This window comes from Pinus tabuliformis, chromosome 6 (genome assembly GCF_031772625.1).
Source record: "Pinus tabuliformis cultivar Carrire ecotype Pingquan chromosome 6, CPIR1, whole genome shotgun sequence".
In the NCBI taxonomy this organism is placed as follows: Eukaryota; Viridiplantae; Streptophyta; class Pinopsida; order Pinales; family Pinaceae; genus Pinus; species Pinus tabuliformis.
In genome coordinates, this window is record NC_142292.1 from 41,650,781 (window position 1) to 41,672,560 (window position 21,780).

The following is a 21,780-nucleotide window of genomic DNA, read 5'->3' on the forward strand; positions in this document are numbered from 1 at the left end:
TAAAAATAAATTTACATATGCAGTAAAATTTTACATTGCATTTCATTTTCAAAAATAAAAATTCACAGTCATTCATATTACAATGCGTTTTTCATTCATTTAAGCAACACACAAAAATACCTTTCAACTCCTGGTTATTCATATGTTTTGCACTGCTGTGCATTCACAAAACTAAACTCCCATGCATCTTCTCTTATGCACTGCTGTGCAATATCTTTCCTGCTTCACGCTGTTAAAAAAAATTTACACACATGTGCGCTCCCTTGTTTTCTTTTTCATATGCACTCCTCAATATTCTTCACGCAAAATATGAACATTCACTGCCCCTTATCACTCTACGCACAGCTGTGCGATGCATACTCTCCTTACATTATACACTACAACATACATTCTTTTCATTGTAATGCATATGTATAAAAATGGTCAACACACAAAACAAAGAACATAAGAAAAACATTTTTGTGTCCATGCTTCCGTGTAAATAAAATTTAAGGTTCTACCAACAACTTACGAACCCATTTAATTCTCAGCATGGCGGTCAATTCATTCACTGACAATTCGGCGGTCAACCAGACTTTTTTTTTTTTTACTCCACGTAAATGTTTAAATGTTGGCTCGAGTGCAAGTTTAAATGATGGACGGCGGAGGACGAAGAACCCCATCGGACGGCTAACAAGAATATCGGAAGCCAGTTTGCTGCCGAACTTTAGCCTCCGATAAATTACGTTGGCTTACGTCAGGCGAGTGACACGCGTCTGCACCAAATTTTATCGGGCCCTTGTGTACGGAAACCACTCCATACCAAAGAGCGGTGCGATATGCCTCAAGCGGGTTTGTGGTTTTGTTCTGGCGGTTTTGGGTGCAGCGTGCTGGCTAAGTCGGCTGCCCACGTCCGCCTGCTGCCTGCAGTTGGAATTAACATTCCAACACTCCCCTTTAATTTCAACTGCTGGGCATTCAATCTTACCCAAACACTTCCTCACATCGAGGGATTCACCAACACTGCTGTTACAAAGACATCTTCCTCACATAGAGGGATTCACCAACTGCTTCTGATGCAGTTCCACAAACAACAAAGTTGTCTTCCTCTTAATAGAGGGATTTACCTGAGACTGTGCTTAAGAGCACATTCCTCATGACAGAGGGATTCACCATAACAATGTGCTGAAGAGCACCTTCCTCTTGACAGAGGGATTCACCTGTGTAAAAAAACATCTTCCTCTTAACGGAGGGATTTACCAAACTATGCTAAAGAGCATCTTCCTCTCAACAGAGGGATTTACCATGACACTGTGCTGAAAAGCACCTTCCTCTTTAATAGAGGGTTTCACCAAATGACTGTGCTGAAAAGCACCTTCCTCATTAATAGAGGGATTACAAACAGACACTGCTTTACATGCAGTTTCAAAAACAAACAATCATTGCACTGTTCTTTTATGCTGCTGCATATTCTCTACTGCACTGTTGTGCCATCTTCTTTGCTGCGTCTACCCCACACTGCTGTGTCTACACTTGCTGTTGTGTTGCTGCACTTCACTTACATTTCTTTGCAAACTCTGCATTGCTGTGCATTCTTCAAAGACATAATACTCTGTCTTTTCTGGAACAATTACTCTGTCCCACCTTACAAATTTACACTGCTGTGTGTAAACATTTCTTACATTCACTGCTGTTGCATATGTTGCATTTCAATTCAATGAACAACACATTCACTATACTTACATTTACTGCTGTAAGGAAAAATTTCTTTTACCTCTGCTGCTGTCCATCACCTTTCATTTCTTCAACAAAAACTTCATGCTGCTGCATTTTCTTATTTGCATTGCTGTGTAAAAACACATTTCTTCATTCTCTCTTAGTTCTGGTTTCATTTTCTTCGCACTACTGTGCTTCTCCTTCTTGCCATCATGCTGCTGTCCATAACTTCTTGCTGCTGCATTTTTCATATTCACTGCTGTCCATACCCATAACCATAGACTGTCATCCCTGGGTTTTTATTTGCTGCTGCGTTGCCTCTGCAATTTGCACTGTGGCTGCCTTTTGTTTCATCATACTGCTGTGTGCCCATACACTAACTCTTTACTCTCCATTACTTGCACATAGAGAGAAATCATCCTCACGCTATTTTGCGCTGCATTCTCCACACAACAAAAAAAATTAACACGAGCTGCTGCCTTTTCCTTTTACACCCTTGCTTCACACAATCTTAGTCTCCATTCATTTTTTTTATTTACACAATGCACTGCTGTGCAGTTCCTTTCATTTTTCTGCTGCCACACATTATCATTCACCCATGTGCATTAAAAATCTGTTGTCCCTGTTTTTCTTTATGCATTTCTTTGCATGCTGCATTGCATATGAAGAAAAAACATTACATTTTTTTACTGCTGTGTATTGTACTCACTCTGCTGTGAGTATGTTCTATCACATTACATAGAAGGAAACTACCTTCCATTGCTATGCATTTCAATGCATGTGCTCCATAACAAAAAAAAATTCAAAAACTGTTGTTTTATGTTCTATCTTCCCATGCTGTGAGGGTCTCCATGCTTTGCATACTTTTCTTCTCTGCTTCTATGGCAGATTTAACTTCATATTTTTCCTTTATAAAAGGTCTTCATCAAAGAGTGACTGTTAAGACAGTTCAACAAAAAAAATTACAAGCTCCCCTTCACTGTATGCATCATCTTCTTTCAGCAAAGTTTTCTTAAAAGAAACTTAGATCAGTTGCAAAGCTCAAAGGGACTTTCACACTGTATTTCCTTCCTTCTCCACACTTGTGTAACTTTCTTCTTTTGCATGGGTCTAGCTTGTGTAAGAGCCCATGTTAAGTTACAGTCACGTGCCATATGCGCAATGTTATGACACTTGAAGCATTCAACTTTATTCATGAATAAGAATTCATGATTTCTTCTTGTGGAATTATTTCTTGGAGATTGTTGGGGACCACAACATCTATCTCCATGAAATGCTCTACAGTCTTTTGCCATATGACCAAAGTTTGAACAAGCATAACAATAACCAAAAAATGAACTCTGGTACCTGGGAGATGGAGGTTTCCTTGATGTACTTCTGAAGCCTTGCTGCCTTGAGATTCTTTGATGATCACCATTGCCTCTTGCCTCTTTGACATCAGCTACATTTCTTCTTGGAGCTGATTTTCTACTTGGAGCAAGATTTCTTCTATTGCAGCCTTCATTTTTCTCCTTGCCTTTGCTGGAACTAGGAGCATCACACCTTCTTCCTGGCTTCTTCACATCTCCTTTGCCTAAAGCATCTTCATCCTTGTTTGAGGGTTCACCTACATACCCAAGTCCTGATTTGTCAAATGGGGATCTGTGATAGCTGAGCATGTCATCCAAAGCTTGAGAGCTCTTCATGATCTTGTTCATCCCTTCAACCTTTTTCCTGAGGAGGACAATCTCTTCTTCCAACTTTTCACATACATTATTTTTCTCTGCTAGTTGTTCCTCAGTTTCTTCTTTGCTACGAGTAGCTTCAGCTGCTGCTATTTTAAGGGAGATAATATCTGACTTCATTTTGGAGATTTCTGCTTGACTGCTCTCCATTTTCTTCTCAGCTTCTTGTGCCTGCTTCTTTGCTTCATTCAGCTGCTTTGTCATGGATGTGACTTCTTCATGATGTTTCCTCTTGCATTGGTCAAGCTCATTCTTGAGCTTGGCTAGCTCTTCATCCCTTTCTTTTACTTGAAGCTTGATGAGGTCAAGCTTTTCATTTTCAGCTTCTATGATGGGTTCTTCTTGACTCATTGTCATGGTCAGTGCTCCCTTTGCATGAAGGTCATGCAGTCTGTCCCATATATCCTTTGCTGATGTATATTTTCCAAGATTCTTCTTCACTGAATCAGGCAGTCCATCCAAGATTAGTTTTGCTGCTTGTGCATCATACTCCATGGATTTTTTATCCATCTTGCTATCATCAATCACTGATTCCCAGACTTCAATCCCTTGAGACTGTAAGACAGCCCTCATTTTTATTTCCCACATATCAAAATTTCCATTAAACTTTGAAGCCTCAAATACAATGCTTTCAAATAGATTGTTTTCTATTTTAATAGAAGAGGGAGACACAACCTTAGGGGATTTGGACACTTTCTTCTTTGATCTTGCCATTCTTAACTATTTTTAAAATCCCTGACTGTGTTTTTAAAATGACTCACTGTTTCTTCAACAGCAACTCAAAAACTTGAGAAATACCTGAATCCCTTTGGCTGAGTCTTCACACTGCTGGAGAAGTTTTACTGCTGCTGCAACAAGAGTCTTTCCTTCAGCTTCTTTGACACTTTTCAGGAGCCTAAGCCTGCTCTGTCACCATCAAAGAGCCTGGACCAGCTCTGATACCACTGTTGGCTATTTTTCAATGGGAAAATACCAAAACCAAACAAACAAACACCACAGAGGCAATGCTCTGTTTCCTTTTGCCACAGGATCTTTTTGCACAGGGAAGCTTTTAAAAAAAATCTCAGAACAGAGTATTACACAGCCATAAAAACTTTTCTATTCATTAAAATATAAATACTGAAACAACATTCATCCTCTTTCACTCAAAGGGATTTACCAAAAATACATTCAGCCAACTCTGATACATATTCATCCTCTTTGCTGAGAGGGATTCACCAAAATTACTTTCACCCATCAAAACAAAACTCAGTTTCCACCTGAGATTTTACTGTGCTGGGTTTACTGCTGTAAAACCCCTTTTCACATTCACTGCTATGAAAAACATTTTACACTTACTGCTGTAAAAATAAATTTATATATGCAGTAAAATTTTACATTGCATTTCATTTTCAAAAATAAAAATTCACAATCATTCATATTACAATGCGTTTTTCATTCGTTTAAGCAACACACAAAAATACCTTTCAACTCCTGGTTATTCATATGTTTTGCACTGCTGTGCATTCACAAAACTAAACTCCCATGCATCTTCTCTTATGCACTGCTGTGCAATATCTTTCCTGCTTCACGCTGGTTAAAAAAAATTTACACACATGTGCGCTCCCTTGTTTTCTTTTTCATATGCACTCCTCAATATTCTTCACGCAAAATATGAACATTCACTGCCCCTTATCACTCTACGCACAACTGTGCGATGCATACTCTCCTTACATTATACACTACAACATACATTCTTTTCATTGTAATGCATATGTATAAAAATGGTCAACGCACAAAACAAATAACATAAGAAAAACATTTTTGTGCCCATGCTTCCGTGTAAATAAAATTTAAGGTTCTACCAACAACTTACGAACCCATTTAATTCTCAGCATGGCGGTCAATTCATTCACTGACAATTCGGCGGTCAACCAGACTTTTTTTTACTCCACGTAAATGTTTAAATGCTGGCTCGAGTGCAAGTTTAAATGATGGACGGCGGAGGACGAAGAACCCCATCGGACGGCTGACAAGAATATCGGAAGCCAGTTTGCTGCCGAACTTTAGCCTCCGATAAATTACGTTGGCTTACGTCAGGCGAGTGACACGCGTCTGCACCAAATTTTATCGGGCCCTTGTGTACGGAAACCACTCCATACCAAAGAGCGGTGCGATATGCCTCAAGCGGGTTTGTGGTTTTGTTCTGGTGGTTTTGGGTGCAGCGTGCTGGCTGAGTCGGCTGCCCACGTCTGCCTGCTGCTTGCAGTTGGAATTAACATTCCAACAGAATGGAGGAGAGCTTTTCTTGAAAAATGAGCTCGTTTCTCATAACTGAGCATCAAAAGCTCCTCAAACTGTGATACCACAGGAAGACAGGTATGCTTGTTATCAAAGTATAATAAAAGTCGAGAGTTCCACAGATTGAGTTAATACAGGTGTTAGACAGTCATTGTCTTTACCAGAACCAAATTAAGAGACGAGGATTGTATCGGTGCTTTTTGGTTTCTGATTCTCTTTGGTGTAGTTGAAATGAATGCTGCATGTTGTCTTCGAGACGAGGATTGTATCGGTGCTTTTTGGTTTCTGATTCTCTTTGGTGTAGTTGAAATGAATGCTGCATGTTGTCTTCATGTTGTCTTCGGGGCTCTGGGAGAACTAAGGTGATCATTCAATGTGAAATTGTTCTAGCGTCGTTGTGATGAATGGGTTAGGGCTAGATAGGTTATTATAGATACAACAGAAGAGAAAAAACGAGTACGTGTAATTGGTCAGGTTATGAATCATGCAGGCATGGTTATATATAGTCTACTAACCAACTATTAGTATAATGGTACGGAGGAATTCAGTGTCAGCGTCATGTAGGCTTTTGTCCATGTTTACATCAATCAAATACAATCAGTTGGATTCTCTATTGAGGTTCATTGTCAATGATAAAATAGTGAAGGGGAGTTTAATGGGCCACAATTTTGTTCCAAAAACCATGGAAAACAATGGTTCGGAAAACAATGGAAATTTTGAAAAATTATGGTAATTTTTTTTTGGAAGTCTAAGGTATATCTATTAAGCTTCAGGGGATTTTGGGTGCCCCACATGTTTTTGATGGCGTTGAATCTATTTTCACCATAAAAAATGATTCAAACTTTCTCAGGATTAAATTTTTGAAATTCTTTTCACCAGATTTTTGGAAGTAAACAAGGCAGTGAATACTGAAAAATGTTCATAAAGTACAAACAGATGTAATAGAACTTTATGGTGTTTGTGAGTCTCAGTGCTTTACTGCTTTTGCATGAGTGAACCTAATTTTATGGTGTTTGTAAGTCTCAGTGCTTTACAACAAAATTGATATTAAAATTCTTTTGCATGAGTGAACCTAATTTGGTAATTATAAAATTTATAGCTAGTGAGAGCTTTATAAACTCCCTCCAGAATGCTGGTAGGATTTGATGTAAATGGCTATCAATTCTTACAAATATTTATTTGTAATCAAATCTATCCATGTGTATTTGTTTGTTTAAATTTAAAATTTATTGATGGCGAGTCATTCATTATGTATGGTATCACTCCAATCATGTAAGATTCATGGGCAAACAAAATAGAAAGGCACCCAATGCATGTAAATGAATAAATTATTCAAGAAGAAAAATTACCAGCAAGCAACAACTACAAAACATGATACTAAAATAGTGATCTTTTTTTTTTTTAAATTTTTATAGGGCATGGATTTAAAAATGTAGGGAAGGCCGTGGTGATTTTGTAATGACAATTATAAATATGACAATGAAAAACCACAACATGATACAACAATAAATATGACAATGAACAATCACAATATGATACAACAATGGGCTTTATTTGAACTTTTTAGTTTTACAATGAGAATGGATTTAAAAATAGTGATGATTTTGTAATGGCAATTATAAATATGATAATGATTTTGCAATGTAGTTATGTCAAACTACTGCAAGAAATGTGACAAAATTAAGAAATGCAATGATATTAATGATAGGAAGGTGATGATTTCATGACATGTAAGTGACAATTTGATGGCCATTTTAGTGATAGGGGCTTGTTTTGGTGGCAAATACCTTATCATTTATTGACAAAGTAACTATGACATGGCTACAACAATTATCACAAATAGTGACAAACTAACAACAACATGAGGAACAAACAAAAAAGAACATATTAGTAATTAAATTGTTGCATGGTGGATCCTTTCTCCCACAAACAAAGGGGCCTCATACACTAATTTGATGTGTACCTTGGTCACAAGTTTATATATATATTGTTGGAAATAATATTGAGAGGGGGTGAATCAGTATTATCAAATTTATAATTTTATTTCCCAAACAGATTTATATACGCTACTTCAGTGAAGTGAACTAGCGTGCACATGCGACTGTATTTAAAGCAACCAACGTATATGCATAGAACTTTTGATTTAGACAATTTATCATGCATTGAGCTTAAACCAGTATATCAGAGATTTATTAGACAGTGCAGTAAAAGAATAAAGCATCACACATTAGCAACACACATGAACACCAGGATATAAAGTGGAAACCCAATGTGGGTAAAAACCACCTGTTGTTGTCGTCTTTGTCTTTTTTTTAATAATAAGAAAATCTGTTTACAATCTTGTATTGGTGCAGACTCATACCAGTGCGCTGGCACCAACTTGCAAAAGACAACAACTTTCTTTCGTTCTCCAGCTACTATTGGAAGGGAGCTACAACCCTCTAGCTCTTGTACTAACCAATATGTTTACTAGTACATAGGTGCCAAGCTACAGAAAACTCCACTCCTCCACCATGGACCATGTTTCATGATTTTTTAGACTGGATACCCCTGGAACACAACACCACAATCTGAAGGCCTTGTTTCATCCAATTTTCATACTGGATCCATCAACAACATTGAAACTTAGAAAATCATAACTGCAATACAACTATCAAATATATTTGCATCATCCAATCACTGAAACTCAATCATCACTTTCTGAATCAACCACAACTGAATCAATCAATCACTTGACAACCCATCATCACTGAAACAAATCACAATCAATCAATCTGATCATTCAGAACACTGTCACTAGAATACAGTCGCCAGAACACAAAGCAGAACCCAGAACTCTGCAACAACAAACAAAAACAATTGAAACTTTAAACAACATACTTCATAAGGTATACGCTACTTCCATGTGCCGAACCTGCGTGTTTTTACCAAGGGGAACCAGCGTACAGATTTGCAAATTCTAATTTATGATGTATACACTACTTTGATATGCTGAACTACCCTGTATACGCTCTTTTACTAAAACAAACTTACGTACAGATCTGTAAATGTTAACTTAAAACATCATGACTATTCCAGACTTCAATTATACCAGATCATCATATTTAAAGAATAAAACATGCGTCAGTATTCAGATCTAGACTGTTCAAGATCAAACCACATAATGATAATACTCTTGAGCCTTTATGATCTCGGTCCATCAACCTTCATTAGCCATATAGGTACATCCTTAGATCAGATCAAGCAAACCATCAGAAGCTCATTAACCTGCAAATATGATCCAACACTTCATAAGATATTCAAATCCTTGCACACCCTTGGTCTAATGATCTTCTCCTCCTTATATAGTTTCAGGCCTTTCTCAATACCATGGACCAAAACTACTTAGGACCAATATCTTGGACCAAATACCTCGGACCAAGAAATATATTGGACCAAAAACTTTTGATTTTCCAAGATATACACACTTTTCCCTCTGTGAAAGTGCGTGTGTACGTATAACGCTCCTTTTGTTCAGTAAACCTGCATGTATATGCATTTTGGACAAGGTGAACCTGCATATACCTTTCTTTCTTCATTCTTTGGAGTCTGATCTGTAATTCTCTGTTATTGCCCTGTTTCACTGTGATCTTTTATCTGAGTGAGTTGCCATCAAAGACAACACTTGTATCATAATGCCAAAAATCTCCCCCTTTGGACTTGATGGCAACAACAACACCAAGTCACTCTTCCCCTTTGACATCAAGGGCAAAGGGTGGACCAAGATATTTTCTCCCTTTGACATACATTATGATGTTCATGCTCCCCTTGAGTACACGCTGAATTCTCTGATTGAGCTCTCCTTTTTTGTACATGCTGAGATGCACCGAAACCGTCCATGCTCCCCTTGAGCACAAGCAGAGTCTGCAAAAAATATTTTCTAAAAGAATAACATGACTATAACTCAACTATGTGAGCATGACTTTCCTGTCACCAATGACTCATACATACATCCATCTCCCAAGTAAGTGGGGATATACCAAATTTGACTCATTCACCCAACCAAGTGGGGATATACCAATTGTTTATACATGACAGAGACAATAAATATTACATCATCCATCCCATGTAAAGTGGGGATACAAATTACATTATTGTCCAAGAGGACTCATTCAAATGTATGAGAAGACATATCACACCCTAGACTTTTACATGACTTAAGCAACAAATGGTATAAATATTTGAAGCCATAGCTGACTCAACAACCATAATGCCAACAATGCTGAATGTACGTGAAGGCTAATGCTTCCCCTGAACCTATGTTACTTGTGCATTGTTAACAGGTCAATGATCAAGGCATCTTTGTCAGTTAGATAAAAATTAATGAACAAAGCATATCGATAGACATCAATATTAGTCAGAGCACCCATATCAGAGCATGCCCCACTGTTTTTCTTGTCTGAAAAACATATACGCTCCTTGACCCATAGAAACCCGTGTGTGTACGCGACTATACTTCATGAAACACACGTATAATAACCTCTCTCTGAAAAATTGGATTTAACAGCAGGATGTAGTAACTACTCCCAGCTTCTGTTTGAGATATTCAAATGTCTCTCTGGGCAATGGTTTAGTGAATATATCAGCGACCTATCCTTGGAGGGAACATACTCCAATTTGACCTTTTGTTCAAGCACTTGTTCATGTAGAAAATGGTATTTGATGGGTATGTGCTTGGTCTTGGAGTGCATGACTGGATTCTTTGAAACACTGGTGGCACTTGTATTATCACATAAAATGAAGATAGGTGGAGTACATGTGATTTGAATGTCTTGCAAGGTTTGCATCATCCAAAGTAGTTGTGTGAAGCAAGATGCATTAGCCACATATTCAGCTTCAGTTGTAGATAAAACAATTGACTTTTGTTTTTTGCTGAACCAAGACACTAACCTGGAACCCATATAGAATGCACCACCACTAGTGTTTTTTCTGTCATCAACACTTCCTGCCCAATCTGCATCTGTATATGCATGAAGAGTAAGATCTATATCTCTAGGATACCATCAACCAAAGTTCTGAATTCCTTGAAGATATTTGAAAATTCTTTTGACTCCCTAAAGGTGTGATTCCTTTGGATTTGGTTGGAATCTTCCAACGATTTCTACTGCATGCATGATGTCAAGTCGGGTACCTATTAGATAAAGCAGACTGCCAATCATGGATCAGTAAATTGGTTGATGTACTACCGCTGATTCATCATTTGAGCTGATACTGCATCATGTTACCATTGGGGCACATACAAGTTTAGAATCTTCCATGCCATACCTTTTCAAGATTTGTTTGAGATATTTGGTTTGTGAAAGGAAAATACTATCTTTATTTTGTTGAACTTGCAGACCAAGAAAATAGGTAAGTTCACCAAGCAAGGACATTTCAAATTCTTACTGCATCACTGAAGCAAAATTTTGACTCATGAATTCTTCATTGCTACCAAAAATGATATCATCAACATAAACAATAATAAATAGTAATTTATGAGTTTCAATCTTTGTATATAGATTGCTATCTGCTAAACCTTTTGTAAAACCTTGTTGGTGTAGATATTTGTCAAGGCGGTAATACTAGGCCCTTGGAGCCTGTTTCAGACCATAGAGAGATTTTTTGAGTCTACATACAAGTTTTGCATCATTTCCAAGAATGAATCATTCTAGTTGTTCAACATAAACTTCTTCTTCTAAATCTCCATTAAGGAAAGCAGATTTTACATCCATTTGGTACACTTTGAATTTCTGAACGCTAGAAAGAGCAAGAAACATCCTTATGGATTCAAGTCTAGCAACAGGTGCAAAAGTTTCTTCAAAATCTATACTTTCTTGTTGAGCATACCCTTTACAAACAAGTCTGGCCTTGTTTCTAATGACTTCTCCATTTTCATTCAGCTTGTTTTTGAATATCCATTTAGTTCCTATAATATTTTTATCATGAGGTCTAAGAACTAATTCCCAAATATTATTCTTTTCAATTTGCTCAAGTTCTTCATTCATGGCCTTGACCCAACATTCATCTTTGCATGCTTCATTTACATTTTGAGGTTCGATGGAGGATGGTAATGCTAGATAGCTTGAGGTTTCTGTAATAGTTCTTCTTGTCTGTATTCTTGCCTCTTTTTTCCCCTAAAATTTGAGTTTCTGGATGATTTTTCTGAGCATACCTGGATGGAGTCTTTTCTTCTACCGTTATCTCTTCTTCTGGTGCTTCATTGGTTTCTTCTTCAATATCATTGTGATTTGATGTGGGAAAATAATCTCCATTTTCTCATTGTTATAATCTTTTACTTTTATCTAATTTGGATTTTTGCATGCTTCATCAACTACAACATCAATACTTTCAACAATTTTCCCAAGTCTTTTATTATAACATTTATATCCTTTACTTCGGGAAGAGTAACCAATAAGAATATCTTCATCTGCTCTGGGCTCAAACTTACCAAGTTTTTCATCAGTCCTTTTGATATAACATTTGCTTCAAAAAACTTTACAATATTTTACAGTAGGAGTCTTACCATACCAAAGTTCATGTGGAGCTTGAGTGCTATTTACCCGAACATTTGCTTGGTTGAGAATAGTTACGACGGCGAATGCAGCTTCACCCCAGAAGGTTGCAGGAGTTCCAGATTCATCTAGCATAGCTCGAGCCATTTGTTGAACAATTCTGTTCATTCTTTCTACCACTCCATTTTGCTGAGGAGTCTTTGCGGTGGAGAATTGCCTTTTTATTCCATGTTGTTCACAAAAGTCAAATAATTCATCCGAGGTAAATTCTCCTCCTCGATCAGATCTGAGGCATTTGATTTTTCGATCTGATTCATTTTCAACCAAAGCTTTGAAGGCTTGGAACTTTTCAAATACTTCATCTTTATGCTTTAGAAGACCTATCCAACACATTCTGGAAAAATCATCAATGAACAAAATAAAGTATTCTTTTCCACGAGGTGACTTTTTACTTGATGGTCCACATAAATCAGTATGGACAAGTTCAAGAGGCTTACTAGCTGACCCTTCTTTTTCAATGAAGTGAGCTCTGGTTTGCTTACCGATTTGACATGGTTTGCATATTGTATTTTCAGGGATGCTAATATCCAGAAGATCACAAACAACCTTGAATCTGCATGTTTTTCTTATTTGAGAAAAGTTTAGATGTCCCAATCTTCTATGCCATAGCCAATTTTTATCATTTTTGCTTAGATAACACTGTTGTTGTCCTCCCTTGAGTATGTATAAGTTGTTTGGAGTTCTTGTACCTTTGATCATGGTCTCTCTTGTATCAAGCTCACGAAAAATACATTCGTTTGATCGAAACACCATTTCATTTCCTTGATCACACATTTCACTGACACTCAACATGTTATGCTTTAAACCGCTTACATACATAACATTTCCAGCTTTAACTTTTTCTTTCAAGAAAACAGAGCCTTTACCTATTATGACAGCAGGAGTGTCGTTTCCAAATGAGGCATTATTTTCCTTTTCTAAGGCATTATATGAGTGAAGTTTTTCTTTGTCACCTGTCATGTGTTTTGAGCATCCACTGTCGATGTACCACTGATTTTCTTGTCCTTCTGCATACAAGGCTATACCACATCTTTTTGTTTGAGATTCTTTCGTTCTCCATATCTTGGGATTTAATGGAGTTTGCTCATTTTGAGATGTTTGCCGAAATTTTCTCCTACATTTAGATTCTCTATGACCAAAGTTGTTACAGATTGAGCATTCTATTTCATTTTCAAGAAGAGAAAAGTTATTATAGGAAATTTTCTTGATCTCTGTTACATTCCTTTGATTTCGTGCTTCTCTAGCCATGATGGTTTTGTAAGCAACACATTGAGCAGCTTTGTGTCCAAAATTATGACATGAAAAACATTGCCCATTAAAGAAGTTCCTGCGACTATCGACTCTATTAACCTGGGGATTGTAGTTTCTATATTCATCTTTGGAGCAAATTGAGTATGATTTATCTGAGGTTGGTTGTGGCTTCTATTCATCCTTGGAGTAAATTGAGTTTGATTTACTTGGTGATTTTCTTTATGCCTTTGCTGACGATTGTCATACTGTTCACTGGTCTTTTCTACATCAAGATAGCTTTTGGTGGAGGTTGACGGCTTCTGTGATTGAGATGCTTTTTCAGTATATCCAAGACCTGTCTTTATCAGAGAAGAACACTGCACTTTGATAATTTCATTTAAAGTTTCTGACCCTTTAGCAAATCTAAGATTGAGAGATTTCGTTTTCTCAAGATCCTTTCTTAAACCCACAATTTCACATTCTAGTTTTTCATTGTGTTTTTCTTTTTCAGCAAGTTGCTATGTCAAGGTATCTATAATCATATTCTTTTCTTGTAAACAGATTTTGAGTTTAGAGATTTCTTCATGAAGGTCATCGTCTTCTAAAGCATCCCAAAATTATCATCATCATAAGCCATTAGAAGTCTATAATCATTACTATTTTCATCTTCATCACTATTTGATAAACCATCGCTATTTTCATGAGTGTAGTAACTCCTTTTATTTACAACTTGTTTTCTATTCCATTTTGCATATTCTTTCCCTTTTTCATATTTATCTTTATGAGGACATTTGGTGGCATAATGACCGACTCTGCCACAGGCAAAGCATTTGAAGGGTAGCTTACCTCTAAATCTTTCGGAACCCTGTTGAAGCTTCTGGACAAAGTCTACCTCATCTTCTTATTCTGAAATATGTGCTGATTCATTGTGTTTTTCCTTTCCTTTTGCTGAAACTTTAAATGCGACTTCTCTCATATCTGATGGTCCTCCTTTTCTCATCTCAAAGGTAGTTAAAATTACTTGAAGCTGTGTCATAGTGATAGCTTGCAGATCTTGTTTTTCTTCTATGGCAGACACACTTGATTCAAATTTAGCAGACAAGGATCTCAAAACTTTCTCAACTAAGGTAACTTCCTTTATTTCTTCATCCAGACTCTTCATACAATTAACAACCCCATCTATACGTAAGAGGTAACTAGCTATACTTTCATCACTGTGCATCTTGAGAGTTTCATACTGAATTCTGAGAGTTTGAAGCTTAGCATGTTTTACTTGAGTCTCCTTCGTAGCTCAGAATGATTTTGTCCCATATTTCTTTCGCTGATTTGAGCTGCATGACTTTGACAAACTCTGATTGTGACAAACTTCCCAATAAAGTATTGACAACTCTGGCATTGGTTTCATATTGCTTTTTACCTGTCGTATCTGTAGGAATTGTTGTTGGAAATGTATATCCTCCTTCCACAATTTCCCAGACATCTGTTCCAAGTGATTGTAGATAGGTTGTGGTTCTTATTTTCCAATAAACAAAATTGCTCCCATCAAAGATTGGCGGTCTGATGGATCCCACGCTTTCTTGATTACTCATGATGATGGATCTCCCTTCAAGCGATCAAGCTTCTTCTGAAGGACCTGCTCCGATACCAATTTTTGCAAATAATACTGAGAGGGGGGGTGAATTAGTATTATCAGATCTATAATTTTATTTCCCAAACAGATTTATATACGCTACTTCAGTGAAGTGAACTAGCGTGTACATGCGACTGTACTTAAAGCAACCAGCGTATATGCAGAGAACTTTTGATTTAGACAATTTATCATGTATTGAGCTTAAACCAGTATATCAAAGATTTATTAGACAGTGCAGTAAAAGCAGAATAAAGCATCACACATAAGCAACACACATGAACACTGGGATATAATGTGGAAACCCAATGTGGGTAAAAACCACCTGCTGCTATCGTCTGTCTTCTTTTTAATAATAAGAAAATCTGTTTACTATCTTGTATTGGTGCAGACTCATATCAGTATGCAGGCACTCACCTGCAAAAGGCTACAACCTTCTCTTGTTCTCCAGCTACTACTAGAAGGGAGTTACAACCCCCTAGCTCTTGTACTAGCCAATATGTTTACTAGTACATAGGTGTCAGCTTACAGAAAACTCCACTCTTCCACTAGAGACCACGTTTCATGAATTTTCGGACTGGATACTCATAGAACACAACACCATAATCTGAAGACCACGTTTCATCCAATTTTCATACTAGACCCATCAACAACATTGAAACTTAGAAAATCATAACTGCAATACAACCATCAAATATATCTGCATCACCTAATTACTGAAACTCAGTCATCACTTTCTGAATCAACCACCACTGAATCAATCAATCACTTGACAACCCATCATCACTGAAGCAAATCACAATCAATCAATCTGATCATTCAGAACATTGTCACCAGAATACAGTTACCAAAACACAAAGCAAAACCCAGAACTCTGCAACAACAAACAGAAACAACGGAAACTTTAAACATCATACTTCATAAAGTATATGCTACTTCCATGTGTCGAACCAATGTGTATACACACTTTTACCAAGGGGAACCAGCGTACAGATATGCAAATTCAAATTTATGATGTATATGTTACTTTGATATGTTGAACCAACGTGTATACGCTCTTTTACGAAAGCTAACCTACGTACAGATATGTAAATGCTAACTTAAAACATCACAACTATTCCAAACTTCAATCATACCCAGATCATCATATTTACAAAATAAAACATGCGTCAGTATTCAGATCTAGACTGTTCAAGATCAAACCACATAATGATAATACTCTTGAGCCTTTATGATCCCGGTCCATCAACCTTCATCAGCCATTTAGGTACATCCTTAGATCAGATCAAGCAAACCATCAAAAGCTCATTAACTTGCAAATATGATCCAATGCTTCATAAGATATTCAAATCCTTGCACACCCCTGGCCTAATGATCTTCTCCTCCTTATATAGTTTTATGCCTTTCTCAATACCATGGACCAGAACTACTTAGGACCAATACCTTGGACCAAATATTTCGGACCAATCAAATATCTTGGACCAAAACTTTTGGTTTTCCAAGATATACGTGCTTTTCCTTCTGTGAAAGTGTGTTTTTACGTATACGCTCCTTTTGTTTTGTAAACCTGCATGTATACGCAACTTGGATAAGGTGAACCTGCATATACCTCTCTTTCTTCATTCATTGGAGTCTGATATGTAATTTTTTGTTGTTGACCTACTGCACTGTGATCTTTCATTTGAGTGAGTTTCCATTAAGGACAACACCTGTATCATAATGCCAACAATATATATATATATATATATATATAGTTCATATTCATTTGTTACTATGAACAAATAAATTGATATGCATTTATTAATATTCTAAAATCAAAATTTGCATATTTGTTAATTATTAAATGTTCTTATAAAGTATTTGAGTAGCTCCCATGCCTTAAATCTAAAACAATTTTGTCAACATGTAGAGAATGCCATCCTAATGGAAAGGGAAATTGAGGTAACTTTGATGAGACCAAGGAATGAGCCTAGGTGCTTCTAGCACATTGTATGGAAGTTTTCCTTTTGTAGGGAATTGAGTATGGTGTTTGGGATCTTGATGGATAGGAGGGTTGAGTTGTGATAGAGTGAGGGCTTTTAGTTGTAGGCTACTCTTGGTAGTTCATTGCATTGTTGAGGTTTCAATCATTGTGGATTCAAAGAGGTTGACTTGAGTTCCTAGTCAATAATTGACATGGAAGTGTGATAGGGTGGACATTGACATTGTTGATAGACTTGTTGTAGCTTTTTTTTTTTCAACTTTTCTTGTGCACAATGTTCTTTAGGATTGAAATTAAAATTAAAATTAATAGGATTAATAGGATTGGGGTAGCAGGGGACCAAATAGTTTCCAAGCGATTTATTGCTAACTTACGTAGCAAGTGTACATGCATTTCAGGATCCCCTAATGTCAAAAACACTCTGACCCCCTCAAAAACCACTCTAAGAAGTTGATGGGATAGCGGTGGGCCTCGTAGTCAACGAGACAAATCGAACAAGACATCCAAGTCAAGAATCGAAGCACGTGGTAATCAAGTATTGGTCCACGTGGACCCACCTAGACATGATGTCAATATGTACAGAAATCCAAAGCGCAAAAGTAAAGGTTTTCATATGTCACTAGCAAATCAAGGAGTGTCGCGTGTTCGACATTAAATGGGTTAGTTATATAATAATAAGGATGGATTTTTTGTAATATGTGAGTTTGTGAAAAGCAAAAACCGACCAAATGACTACTAGTTGGGGGGATTGAAGCTCTTCCCTTTAAAGGTCATGATCAGTTTGTTCAAATTATTCAGAGTACTTTCGAATTTTTTGCTAAATTGATTTTAGAATGAAGGTCAAAATGTCTAACCCCAAGAGTGCTTAAACCTCTCAACCTATTAGTTTCTAGACATGTGTGATACCCATTGCCAATTTGGCCTTTTTAAACTAAGAGATGAAGCATTCCAACGCTTTAAGAGTTTACAGATACCTCATTGTTGTGGTAATTCTACTTAGCTTAGTTCATCATTCCCTAAACGTTCCATTTTCTCAAATTTTTAACATGGTATGCTGAAAATTACATCCCCAGCAAGAAAGCTATTATTTCTCGTAAAGAAGTCATTTTATTTTTTATAACCCCTCAGTGCATTTAAGAAATGTTAGGTTAGTTATGCCTGTGGAAACCTAAACTCTTGATGAAAATGCCTTATTCTTTTTTTCCTTGGAAAAAAACCGTAATCTCATTGCAACTTAGAAAGGAGCCAAATTACATTTTCTAGATGCTAGAAGCATTCAATATGAACAACACTATAGCTTTGTGAGCGTAGATTGACAGTGTGTTGACTCTAAAACCAAAACCAAAACAAAAACAAAAGAGAAATTAAGTGTTATTATAGTCACTTAACTTCTCTTTCTTTCCTTTCTTTCTTGGGACCTTTTTCCATGCCCTTGAAGGTGGATCAAGAGGTACAATTTCTAACTTAGTCACAACTACCACAACGAGGTGTTGTTTATCAGAATCTGAACTTTCTAAAACATAGACTCTTTTTGAATCCTCCAACTCATCATCCTTGCGTGCCATAACTCCAAAATGATCAGATTTAGGGATTATTTTTGTTTCTATAACATTCTGCATGAGTTGTACGGGTTTGTCAGGATTTGAGTGCTCATATCATTGTTTTTGGGAGGGTAGTCCTTGATTTTCTCTTCTTCATTGTCCGAAAAAATGGGATCAAAAGGCTGCCAACCTTTTGTTTTACAAACTTGCTCCTTTTTCTTTTTTGGGGGATTTTTGGCTTGTGGACAACAATCTCGTAAGTGTCATGTTTGGAAACATGTACGACATCTGAATGTTGTTTTTTCATAATCCAAGGGTTAGATTCATTGATAGGATCTGCACATATACGAGCAAAGGTAAATAAACCTTTCTCTGTTCTTTCAACATCCTTTTTTTGAAGTGCCCAAGGTAACACCAATGTCCTTTAGTACCTTGTGATGCCAAAAAGGAAGAGGAAGATTTTGTTGACACCTAATCCGAAACGGATGGGTGAACTGGACAGTCATCTAGAAGATGAACTGATCCATCATATGTATGTATATAAATAATATGTTAGCTAATGAATAAATCATCAGTTCTTTCCTCCGCTCATTCTGGAGTTACCCTGGCCTGACATGGTATCAGAGCACAGGTCCCAGAAATAGCTGTAACTCCTGCCTCTGCCAGGTTTCTGCTGCCTCATGAAACCTCTGTCCTGAGAGACTGCGCATCCGTTTTCTCTACGCATCCGTGCCTCTGTCCTGAGAGACTGCGCATCCGTTTTCTCTGCGCATCTGTGCTTCTGTCCTGGAGTCTGCACACTGTTTTTATGAACGTTTGCCTGAATGCCTGTGTTATTTGATATTCTTCTATCCCATTTTTTTTGGTAAAACTATACAGAAATTTGCGCATTGTTTTATGAACGTTTGACTGGCATTCCACTTCTTGATTTCGAATCTCTTATTGTTGATGGAATGGAGCCCTCTCCTGTAGACTTACATCCTCGTCTTTGCACCTTTTGATGCCATCACGCCCCACAAGTGAGATTATTGCAGGGTTTTTATGTTGAATCGGACGCAGCATCCCTTTCACCGTCACTAAACTACCAATGTTCTTAGAAACCATAAAAAAAATCTACATTTTCAAATAGTTAATATCTATGACTGACGAGCATGTAGTCTATCACCTCCTGTCTCTTTGCCACAAGACAAAGTTGCAGGTCCCGTATGGTCTCAAGAACTCATTTAAATATCTGGATTTCCAATTCTTCTTCTGATGATCCGCCACCTAATTGTGCACGCCGAATCCGTGAAATTTCCCTCTGTGTATTCCGTAATTCCTCCTCGCATTTTTCCGGAACCTTTTCACTCAGCTTCTGCCGTTCCTTCAACCTCCACAGATTCTCGACATTGAGCATTACCGGGTTCTCTTTATAATACGAAAGCAGTTCCACAGTGAAATCAATCGTTATCAGCACGATGGGGAGCGTTGGGGAGATGCTCTGAAGACCTGCTCGGCCAGCAGCCGTCAGCAATTACAGTGAAAGGTTGGAGAGGCATTATATAAAATGTATTGAGACCGATGCCAAGCCATAGAATACTGTATTGAGACCGATGCCGAGGCATTATATAAACTGTATTGAGACCGATGTCGAGCCAAAACCGAAATGCTAAAGGTAGATACATAGAATACTGCAATGCGCCGAGAACAAGTAAAATGCATAGAATTACTCTGTAGCATGTGACAGTTTTTGGCTATAAAGGAACGAGTGTCTTAAACATCTAAAGATTGATATTTTTTTGGAATCTGTGGCAGAAGGAATAGGCTAGGAAAGCTTGCAACAAAACTTTTAGTTTTTTTTTCATCAGAAGTTCCTTTTATCAGCAAAAGTTTCTCTTTTCATCAGAAGTTCCTTTTATCAGCAAAAGTTTCTCTTTTCATCAGAAGTTCCTTTTATCAGCAAAAGTTTTTCTTTTCAGAAGAAGTATTTTTTTATAGAATGCATTCAATCATCTCTATGGTCGGAATAGTTCTCACTGGCAAGGAGAACTATTCTGAATGGTCTCGGATGGTAAAACACACCCTCATCTACAATGAGTTGTGGAAAGGAGTGTGTGTCGGAGAAGAAGACAAAGACCCTGTGCAGCCTACATCAAACAAAGAACTCGCCATTTGGGAAAACAAGAACAACAAAGCCTATGCATTGATCGCAGCATCTGTAAATGAAGAAGTAAGTCTTCATATTTCATCCTTTTCCATTGCCTTTGAAGCTTTACAAAAGCTGAAAGAACTCTATGATACAAATTCTGCACTTGAAGTTGTTCAGCTCATGATTAAACTCTTCACTCTTGAACTGAAAAATAATGATCCTCTTGCTCTTGCATCTGAAATAAAGTCTATAATGCATGATATTAAATCCACTAAGGTTGAGCTGGATATCTCTCTTATTGCCTTTCTCAAAGCACTCTATCCTACCTACTCCAATTATCTTCAGTCATTACAAGCAAATGGAAATCTTAAAGATATAACCTTTGACTCTCTTGTGAAAAAGTTTGCTGAAAGAGAGAAAGCCTTTGGAAAGAAAACAGTCCCTGAATCTTCTGAAGAGACTGTTTGCATTGCTCATAAAGAAAAGCATCCTGCTCAAGATTCTACAAGGGGAAGAGGTGGACGAAGAGGAAGAGGAAGATACTTCAGAGGCAGGGGGGGCAGACATCCTCAAGCAGAAAAGGCAGATCTGCATTGCATTCGCTGCAAACGAAATGGATCACATGATGCTTCTACATGCAAGCTACCATGGGACAAGGTTGAGCAGAGAAGAAACCAGCAAAAAGGTAAAATTGATGACACAGACAAAGGTAAAGCACCTGAATCCTCTCACTATATTGAGGCACAATGTAACATTGGAGTAAATGAAGACTTGTTTAATGCTTCACTTACTTCTTCGAAAAATGACTGGTTGCTTGATTCAGGAGAAACCTGTCATATGACTCATAGGAAAGAATTTTTTGAAGATTTCACTGACAATGTTGATGGAGCAGTATACTTTGCAGATCAGTCAAAAATCAAGCCATCAGGGCTTGGCACAATCAGGCTTAAACTGCCTGGTCTTCCAGACTTTCTTCTGGATCAT